Genomic DNA, 10,464 nt, shown 5'->3' on the forward strand with positions numbered 1-10,464 from the left:
CTATATCCCTACTTAACCTGGATTTGAAGATCTTCACAGGGGTCCTGGCGGCGCGTCTAGGCCCGTGCCTGCCAGGGATTCTGGAACCTGACCAGTCGGGCTTCGTTCCAAATCGCCAATGTAGCGACAATACTAAAAGGATACTTCATCTGATCGACAAAGCTCACTTTCAAGGCTCGGACTCTGCATTACTAGCGATCGACGCGGAGAAAGCGTTCGATTGGGTAGACTGGACCTACCTCCAACAAGTCCTGCAGCGTTTTCGGATTGGGGATCGATTTCAGGCCTAGATTACGAGCTGCTATCACCATCCTCAAGCTCGTGTCCGTATAGGCGGTCTACGCTCGAGCCCTTTTGAGATTCAACGGGGCACAAGGCAAGGGTGCCCTTTATCGCCCCTCCTGTTTGCCCTATATGTAGAACCTCTGGCGCAAAGAATCCGTGATAACCCTGCCATTCATGGCATGTCCTTCGGCCGGAACCTCATGTGATAGGCTTATACGCCGACGATATCATAGCTGCTCTGGATCGTCCGGACTGCTCAATTCCCGCCTTTCTGACGGAGCTGGAATCCTTTGGGGTTGTCTCCGGGTTTAAGATTAATAAAGGGAAATCCCTCATCCTGCCTCTGGGTAGCAATGCCCAACAACAAACACCTCCACCTGCCTATAGGGGTGGACTGTCATCAACCGCGCGCCTCCCATACCTAGGTGTTACCCTTACCACGTCCACAGAATCTACGCTGACTCTCAATTATGTGGCCCTCTCCTCCCAGATCCAGTCAGACCTCACGCGCTGGTCCAAGCAACCTCTCTCTCTGCTGGGACGCATTGCGGCAGTGAAGATGTCAGCCCTGCCTAAAATACTGTACATTTTCTCAGACTCTCCCCGTGCTCCCGCCGGCTGGTACCATCGTGACTCTACAGGCTGCCTTCCACCATTTCATTTGGGAGGGCAAGCGAGCGCGCTTACACAAACGATTGTCATATAGAAGCGCAGACGAAGGAGGCCTTGGGTCCCCAACCTTTTCCAATACTTTCAAGCTGCACAGCTTCGATACCTGATGGAGTGGTTCAGACCAGAGTCCGAGAAACGCTGGCTATTTCAGGATAGGGCAATAGCTTGTACATCCCTCTGGAAAATTCCATTCATGCCCCAACAACAAAGACCACGCTACCTCCTGCGATCCCCCATCACTCCTACTGTCATGCGGATCTGGGACACGGTGACGATCAAAAAAGGGTTTACTACCTTCCCTTCTCCACTCACCCCCGTTTTGGACAATCCTGACTTCCCGCCTGGTAATGATCCCCGGGCGTTCCCGCAATGGCGTGGCGTCAGCTGCCTCTCTGCCGGCCATTTCTTTGACCTGCAGGGTTTCCTTACCCTACCGGACATAATTCAGGGCTACGACGTTGTCTCCCCACACTTATTTCAATATTTCCAACTTAGGCACTGGCTCACACACCCAGATGTTGCCCCCCTAGTCGGTAGGCACATGACGGTCTTTGAAAAGTGGCTCGTGACGAAGGAATCGGACAAACATCTTATCACAGAACTTTACAAAATGCTCACACCTCCTGCCCCTTCCTGCCCCTTCGGGCAAAACGGCAGGTCAAAAAAGGTGGGAGGCAAAACTGGGGCCCTATCACCCAAGGAATGGAGCTCTGTGTACTACAGAGCCTCTCACACCACTCGAAATACCGCAAGCAGGGAAGCGGCAACGAAGCTAGCTATATACTGGCACCTCACTCCAGCCCGGCTCCATAAAAAGTAACCCCACACGTAGTGCGCTATGCTGGAGAGGCTGCGGGGAAAAAGGCACCTTAACTCACCTCCTCTGGGAATGCCGGGAAGTCCAGGAATATTGGAAGACAGTCCTGGATGACATCGACTCTACATTTGACACTGAAATCCCTAGATTCCTGGCTTACACCATCTTAGGTCTACCCAACGCACTCACATTCCCCCTAAAATCCCCCAGAGGCCGCCAGATGGGGATTGCTATGCAAGCTGCTACACAGCACGTTCTGTCCCTCTGGGGCTCCAACACTAGGCCCACGCATACGGGGTGGCTGCATAAAATATGGTTTACCTTGGGAATGGAACGTATTCATGCCACGCTCACACACTCCACGGCTGCTTATCGGAATGTATGGCTTCCATTACTGTCTCTATTATCCAGGGAATTTAACGAGGTCACGTGTCCCAGATACCTCCGCATACTGCGACTCACAGAGCACACGCATGATTCCCCAAGCTCATCTGGGTGATTGCACCCTCTACTATATGATCACAGCTATGTTAGTTTCACGGGTCTGGCACACTGGGTGGGGTGGGAAAAGGGAGGGGGGACGGGGGTTAGGGCGTGAATTTTGGTTGGGATTTTTACTAATGCAATTTCATTACCTCATCACAAGAGACATTTGCAAGCCTGGCACTACACCATTGTTAAGTCGAGTACCACCTGCCATCTGTTTGATTTACAGAATCCGAGTACCTACTTGCTTCGATGGCTTCTCTTGTCTGATCTGCCTCTTCCATACTGTAATGTCTACTGTTACTTTTGAAACCAATAAAACAAACTTTAAATTAAATTAAAAAAATGTCCTTATGTATTCTCATAAAACACTTTCAATATTTAAAATGATCAATTATATCACAATCAAGTTATAAACAAAAGTTAATGTCTTGGGTTCCAACAGATTAATATTCCACACAATGTTATCTAATAACAACTTAAAAAATATAAAAACAAAAATAGCAGCATCCCAATTAGCATATTTTGCACTGTGTGACTCCTGTACCAGAATACAATAATCATCTTGGAAAACAAGGTCAGCTTTTGAGACTCTGTCTGCTGGTTCCGAATTATCCATAAACCATGCATATATTTTGATAAACTAACAACAATCACTTCCTGTTTTTAGTATCCTAAGTGATGGGCTCAGTGGCCTTATGGCTAAAACTCTACAAAGTGGGATGATACATTTTCTCCTTGGTACTTTCTAAACCACACAAAAGAATAAAATGTGACTGAGCAATTCAGCGGCACTATCACAGACAGGGCAGATATTATTAGAGTTCTTTGAGTTTGAAAAAATATATATAATATACACAATCTACTTGATCACATGTCCCTGCAAGCACCGTTATGTGGGCATGACCACCCGTTAGGTCAAACTAAGGATCCTAGAGCACAAGAGTACAATCAGGTGTAAGAAACAAGCCACTAAGCTCACAAAACACTTGATTACAAACACAATGCAGATGAATTTAAATGGACCGTTTTGGAACAACCCGTTCATTCCAGCTCACATTACAGATGTGTCAAAGTTTTAACTTTCCAAAGAACAGAGGTGGGTGTTCAAACTCAAGAGCGACAGTAAAGGTCTGAATGACGAGATATCCTGGGCCTTACAGTAGTCTTATATGTAGCTCCCTCAGGATACATGACGCCCCAGACCACACTCTTATTTTTGGCTTGGAGGTAGTCCCTATAATTATAGCCTACTTAGGAGTACATTACACGTCTGGCCTCATGGTTAGTTGAATCACGTGTCCAATAGTCTTATTGACCACGTGTATCAAGAGGTCTGACAGGACCTATGACTCTATCTGAGGCATATTAATAAACAACTGCTGAGAAGAACTTAACCACTTCGGTCTTCGGTGCTCATGACGGAATGGTTCCGTTATGAGCATCAGTGCTCCTGTGCTCATGACGGAACCATTCCGTCATGAGGATAGCGGCACGAAAACCCTCTGCAGTAAAGAGCAGAGGGATTTCCATTTTTTCTTGGGGCCTCGGGAGGTGGGGAAGACCTTCACCAACCTCTTGAGTCCCTTCCCTGGTTTTCAATGTAATGACGATCGCGCGCATGCCGTGCTGTCGTCATGAGATTGTAAACGAAACTGAAACTTAGTTTCAGTTTTAGTGTTTCAGTGCTCATGGGGCTATCTCAACCCCTGAGCAACGAGACACTTCGGAGAGGTATCCTTGGAAAGGGGAGATTCTCCCCTTTCCAATGGTACCCTTCTCTAGTGGATCCCTGCTTAGGGATTATCCCCGGCGGGTGATCCCCAAGCAGGGATCCACCCACTAGCACCAGGGAGGGGGGAGAGGCCCCTTGAGCAAGGGCCATATTGTTTTGGGCACAACAGTCTTTGCCCACTAGAAACCAGGGATATTTTTTGTAATGGAAATTGGGATGGGGCTGCCCAAAAAGGGCATGGCAATGCCCCCACCTGTCCCATTGAAATGACAGTCTTTCTGCCCCCCCCCCAGGGGGCAGATGGGGGCAGTAGCCCCCAATATGCCCTGTGGGGGGCAGAAAGCCGATTAGAAACCAGGGATTTAAAAAAAAAATTATGTTGGGGTGGGGGCTGCCCAAGTTGGGCAGAAAGCCCTCTAGGTACCATGGATTTTCTTTTGTTTTTATAATGTAGGGATGGGGGCAGCCCAGAATGGGCATGATAATGCCCCAACTTCAAAAACAATTACCACAGTCTTTCCTGCACAAGTGAGGTATCATTTTATTTGGGAGACTAAGGAGAACACTGTGGGGTAGGACATTTGTGCTGGAATAGTGATTTCACCCAAGAATATGTGGGAAATGTTGTTCTATCAGCTACATTTGATGTTTGCAGGGCATTCTGGGTAGGAAAACATTGGGGGTCCCACGCAAGCCATACCTCGCTGGACTCCCCCGGGTGTCTAGTTTTCAGAAATGTGTGGGTTTGGTAGTTTTCCAAGATGGACACCGAGCCCGGGGCCAAAAACCCAGGTGACGCCTCTAGGTCATTTTGATGTCTCCTCAATAAATTTTAGGCCCTTGTCTGTCGTGGGTACTTGACCCACCCACGCAAGTGAGGTATCATTTTTATCGGGAGACCTGGGAGAACGCTGGGTGATAGGAAATTTGGGGATCCATGTGGATTCCAGAACTTACCCACTCAAAAATTTGTGGTTTGCAGGGCATTCTGGGTAGGAAAACGTTGGGGATCCACCCAAGCCATACCTCCCTGGACTCCCCCATGTGTCTAGTTTTCAGAAATGTGTTAGTTTGGTAGTTTTTAAAGATGGCCACCGAGGCTGGGACCAAAAACCCAAGTGACCCACCTTGCAACACTAGGTTGTTTTGTGATAGGTCATTTTGAAGTCTCCTCAATACGTTTTGGGCCCTTGCCTGTCGTGGGTACTTGACCCACCCATGTGAGTGAGACATAATTTTTAATCAGGAGACCTGGGGGAAATGCTGGGTGGCAGAAAATTTGCGGATCCACGTGGATTCCAGAACTTTCCCACACAGAAATTTGAGAAAAATTAAATTTTTTCAGCTAAATTTGACATTTGCAGGGCATTCTGGGTAGGAAAACGTTGGGGGGTCCATACAAGCCATACCTTCCTTGACTCCACCGGGTGTTTAGTTTTCAGAAATGTGTGGGTTTGGTAGGTTACCCAAGATGGCCGCCGAGCCCGGGGCCAAAAACCCAGGTGACCCCCCTTGCAAAACCAGGTTGTTTTGTGATAGGTCGTTTTGATGTCTCCTCAATACGTTTTGGGCCCTTGCCTTTCACGGGTACTTGACCCACCCACGCGAGTGAGGTACAACTTTTATCAGGAGACCTGGGGAAATGCTGGGTGGAATCACTGTGCCAGCACAAAACCTACCCCACAGCGTTCCTATCAGTCTCCCGGGTGAAAAGAAACCTCAGTTGTGTGGGTGGGGCAAAGGCCTCTGACTGGAAAGAGCTCAAAACATAGGGAATAGGGTATATCACAGAGAATTCTAAGCGCTACATTTAAAAAAAAGACTTTTTTTGCCAATTCTGCATTGGACACCCACACAAGTGAGGTATCATTTTACTCGGTACACTAAGGAGAATGCTGTGGGGTATGACATTTGTCCCTCCACAGTGATTCCACGCGAAAATATGTGGAAAATTTGTTTTTTTCAGCTAAATTAGAGGTTTGCAGGGATTCTGGGTAGGGAAACGTTGGGGGATCCACGCAAGCCATACCTCATTGGACTCCCCAGGGTGTCTAGTTTTCAGAAATGTATGGGTTTGATAGGTTTCCATAGAGTGCGGTGAGCCCGGGGCCAAAACCTCAGGTACCCCCCCAAAACCAGGTAGTTTTGTTATAGGTAATTTTGAGGTCTCCACAGTACGATTTGGGCCATTTCCTGTTGTAGCCATTATGCCTACCCACACAAGTGAGGTACCATTTTTATCGGGAGACCCGGGGGAAGGCTTGGTGATAGTAAATTTGTGTCAGCCCAGTGATCCTACAACTTTCCCACACCGAAATATGAGAACAAATAGATTTTGCAGGGCATTCTGTGAAGGGAAATGTTGGGGGACCCACGCAAGCCATACCTTGCTGGACGCCCCCAGGTATCTAGTTTTCAGAAATTGTTATGTTTGGTAGGTTTCCCTAGGTGGCCGCTGAGCCCGTGGCCAAACACTCATGATATCCCCCTTGCAAAGCCAGGTTGTTTTGTGACAGGTAATTTTGATCTAGCCTCAATAAGTTTTGGGCCCTTGCCAGTCGCGGGTACTTGACCCACCCACACAATTGAGGTACCATTTTTCTCAGAAGGCTTCGGGGAATGCGGGCTCGGTGTAATTTTGTGGATCCACACAGATACCAGAACTTACCACTACAGAAATATGAGGAAAATTTGTTTTTTTCTTTGCAAATCTTGAGGTTTGCAAGGGATTCTGGGTAACAGAACCCGGGGAGAGCCAGACAAGTCACCCCACCCTGGGCTCCCTTGGGTGTCTAGTTTTAAAAAATGTATAGGTTTGCTGGGTTTCCATAGGTGCCGACATAGCTAGGGTTCAAATCTGCAGCTAGGCACTTTGCAAAAAAAGGGTCAGTTTTCACTGTGAAAATGTGTTGTGTCCACATTGTGTTTTGGGCCGTTTCCTGTCGTGGGCACTAGGCCTATCCACACAAGTGAGGTACCATTTTTCTCTGAAGACTTTGGGGAATACGGGGTGTGTGGAATTGTGTGGATCCACGCAGATTCCAGAACTTTCCACCATAGAAATGTGAGGAAAATGTGTTTTTTTGACAATTTCTGAGGTTTGCAAGGGATTCTGGGAAACAGAACCTAGTGAGAGCCAGACAAGTCACCCCAGTCTAGATTGCCCTGGGTGCCTAATTTTCAAAAATGTATAGGTTTGCTAGGTTTCCCTAGGTGCTGGCAGAGCTAGGGTTCAAAATCTACAGCTAGGCACTTTGCAAAATAGTGTCAGTTTTCACTGTAAAATGTGGTGTGTCCACATTGCGTTTTGGGCCGTTGCCTGTCGCGGGCACCTGGCCTACCCATACCAGTGAGGTACCATTTTTATCAGAAGACTTTGGGGAATGCGGGGTGGGTGGAATTTTGTGGATCCACGCAGATTCCAGAACTTTCCACCATAGAAATGTGAGGAAAATTAGTTTTTTTGGATACATTTTGAGGTTTGCAAGTGATTCTGGCTAACAGAACCTGATGAGAGCCAGTCAAGTCACCCCATCCTAGATTTTCCTGGGTGTCTAGTTTTCAAAAATGTATAGGTTCCCTAGGTTTTGCAAGGTACCGGCAGAGCTACGGTTCAAAATCTATAGCTAGGTACTGTGCAAAAAAAGGGTCAGTTTTCACTGTGAAAATGTGGTGTGTCCATATTGTGTTTTGGGCTGTTTCCTGTCGCGGGCACTAGGCCTACCCACACAAGTGAGGTACCATTTTTCTCTGAAGACTTTGGGGAACGCTGGGTGGGTGGAACTTTGTGGATCCACGTAGATTCCAGAACTTTCCACCACAGAAATGTGAGGAAAATATGTTTTTTGGGACAAATTTGTAGGTTTGCAAGGGATTCTGGGTAACAGAACCTGCTGAAAGCCAGTAAAGTCACCCAATCCTGGATTCCACTGGGTGTCTAGTGTTCACAAATGTATAGGTTTGCTAGGTTTCCTTAGGTGAAGGCAGAGCTAGGGTTCAAAATCTACAGCTAGGTACTTTGCAAAAAAAAGGTCAGTTTTCACTGTGAAAATGTGGTGTGTCCATGTTGCGTTTTGGGCGTTTCCTGTCGCGGGCATTAGGCCTACCCACACAAGTGAAGTACCATTTTTCTCAGAAGACATTGGGTAACGCTAAGTGGGTGGAATTGTGTAGATCCATGCAGATTCCAGAACTTTCCACCACAGAAATGTGAGGAAAATGTTTTTTTGGACAAATATTTAGTTTTGCAAGGGATTCTGGGTAACAGAACCTGGTCAAAGACAGTCAAGTCACCCCATCCTGCATTCCCCTGGGTGTCTAGTTTGAAAAAATGTATAGGTTACGATGATCGGGCTCGACGCAATAACATCCGCATCCTTGGCGTTCCGGAGAAGGCGGAGGGGCAGGCTGCGGACCTCTTTGTGGAGAACTTTATTCTCGATCAACTAAAGCCGAAGGGGCGTAGCAAGTTCTTCATCGTGGAAAGAGCTCACCGAGTGCCGGGCAGCAAGCCCCGGGTCGGGGCGGCTCCTCGGCCTATAATCGCCCGAATGCTAAATTTCCGTGACCGGGACACTATCCTGCAGGCAGCCTGTTCGGCGGACTCCCTGAAATTTGAAAACGCGACAATCTTGTTTTTTCCGGATTTCACTCAGGCGGTCCAGAAGCAACGGCAGAGGTTCATCACAATTAAAAAGACATTGAGAGACAGGGGCATCCGATACGCAATGATGTTTCCGGCCCGCCTTCTTGTGGAACTCGATGGGAAGGCCTGGTTCTTTGACAATCCTGAGGTGGTGGCGGACTGGCTGGATACATTTCAGCGTCCGGACCAGGAGGCGGCTGATCAAACAGAAGCTGAGGAACAATGATGTGGTTGAGTGGGCTTAACAGGGGAAGGTGGATAGCTGCGGGGGGTGGGTTTCTTCGGGATGCGGGGCCTGGAATTTGTGTTAGTGATCTTGAGCAGGAAATATGATGTCTCATTATGTTCTGAGCTGGTGGACTGGGGGTGGGTGGGTTGGTCAGTAGGCCCTCCTCTGTGTTCTTTTTTTAGATTCATAGTTATTTGGGGGCGACAGGCACACTGCTAATTGGGGATGAGCGCAAACTTTATGCAGGGGTGCAGGGTGGGGGGTAGGGGAAGTGACGTAAGGGTTTGTTATTGTACTTTTGTATGTTTTCCTTTTTGCACTGGGCGCCTTGGCAATTCAATGTTAGCTATTATTTTTTAAATGTCCTCCGTTAAAGGGGTAGAAGGGATCTCCGCACTGAGCTGGAATGTGAATGGTTTAGGGGATAATATCAAGAGGGGAATGGTGGGCCAATTAATCCGTAGGCACTCCCCAGATGTGGTGATGCTGCAGGAAACTCATCTTATGGATAAACGATGCATGGCACTCCACAGAGGGGGCTATAAGTTGGTGGCGCACGCTGGTTTCACGACTGGGTCTCGAGGGGTTGGGATTAGGATTAAAAAGGCCTTCCCCCTCGACAATAGGGGGATGTATGTCGGTGTCTCTGGATTGTGGGAGGGGAGGAGCGTAACCTTTTTGTCTATCTATGTCCCCCCGGCCCTTCAGTCGGACACATTTCTCGTTCTTGGGAATATTTTTCTGTCCCTACCGGTCGGATTGTTGATAGTCGGTGGGGATTTCAATGCTGTGATGAATGGAATGGTTGATCATTGCCCGGCTCGCGAGTTGTTGTCTTCCCAAAAGTGGCTGGCTGATTTTGTGGGCACCACGGGCCTGGTGGATGGCTGGAGGCTCAATCATCCTGATGAGATGCAATATACGCATATATCGGCGGCGCATAAATCCTTTTCTAGAATAGATTACGTTCTGGTTCCTCAGGCCACGTCGGTCCAGTAGGTGCGGCATTTGGCCAGAGGAGTCTCGGATCACTCACCTGTTTGGCTCAGGCTTGAATTTGGCGAGCGTTATGTGGCTCGGCTTGCGCCGATAAGTGCTTGGAGGTTCCGAGACACGGGGGCTAAGAAGGAGATAGTGCGGGTAGCGCACAGGTATTTTCAGGAGAACGTTAACTCGGTGGCCTCCGCATGCTCCCTATGGGAGGCGTCTAAAACTGTCCTTAGGGGGGAGTTGCTTTCCTTTATATCGGGGGAAAAAAAGGAGGGGCGAGCCAAGGTTGACAGGGTAGAATCGGATTTGCTTGCGCTTGAGCGGGAGGTGTTGCATGCTTCCACGCCGGAGGGGCTGCACCGTTTGAAACTCCTTCAAGGTGAATACAGGAGTTTGGCCCGTGATAGTGCCAGATCACAGCTGTTCGATACCCAGAGTAGAATATATGAGCATGGAGATTGGGCGGGGAAGTTGATAGCTTGGTTGGAGAAGGGGGACTGGGCCTCGCGGTTAGTCACGGTGCTGCAGTCCCCTGGGTCTTAAGGGGTCACGGACCCGCAAGAAATTGTGGATGCCTTTGCCGATTATTATGAGAAGGTTTACAC

The sequence above is a fragment of the Lissotriton helveticus genome, chromosome 12 (genome assembly GCF_964261635.1).
Source record: "Lissotriton helveticus chromosome 12, aLisHel1.1, whole genome shotgun sequence".
NCBI lineage: Eukaryota > Metazoa > Chordata > Amphibia > Caudata > Salamandridae > Lissotriton > Lissotriton helveticus.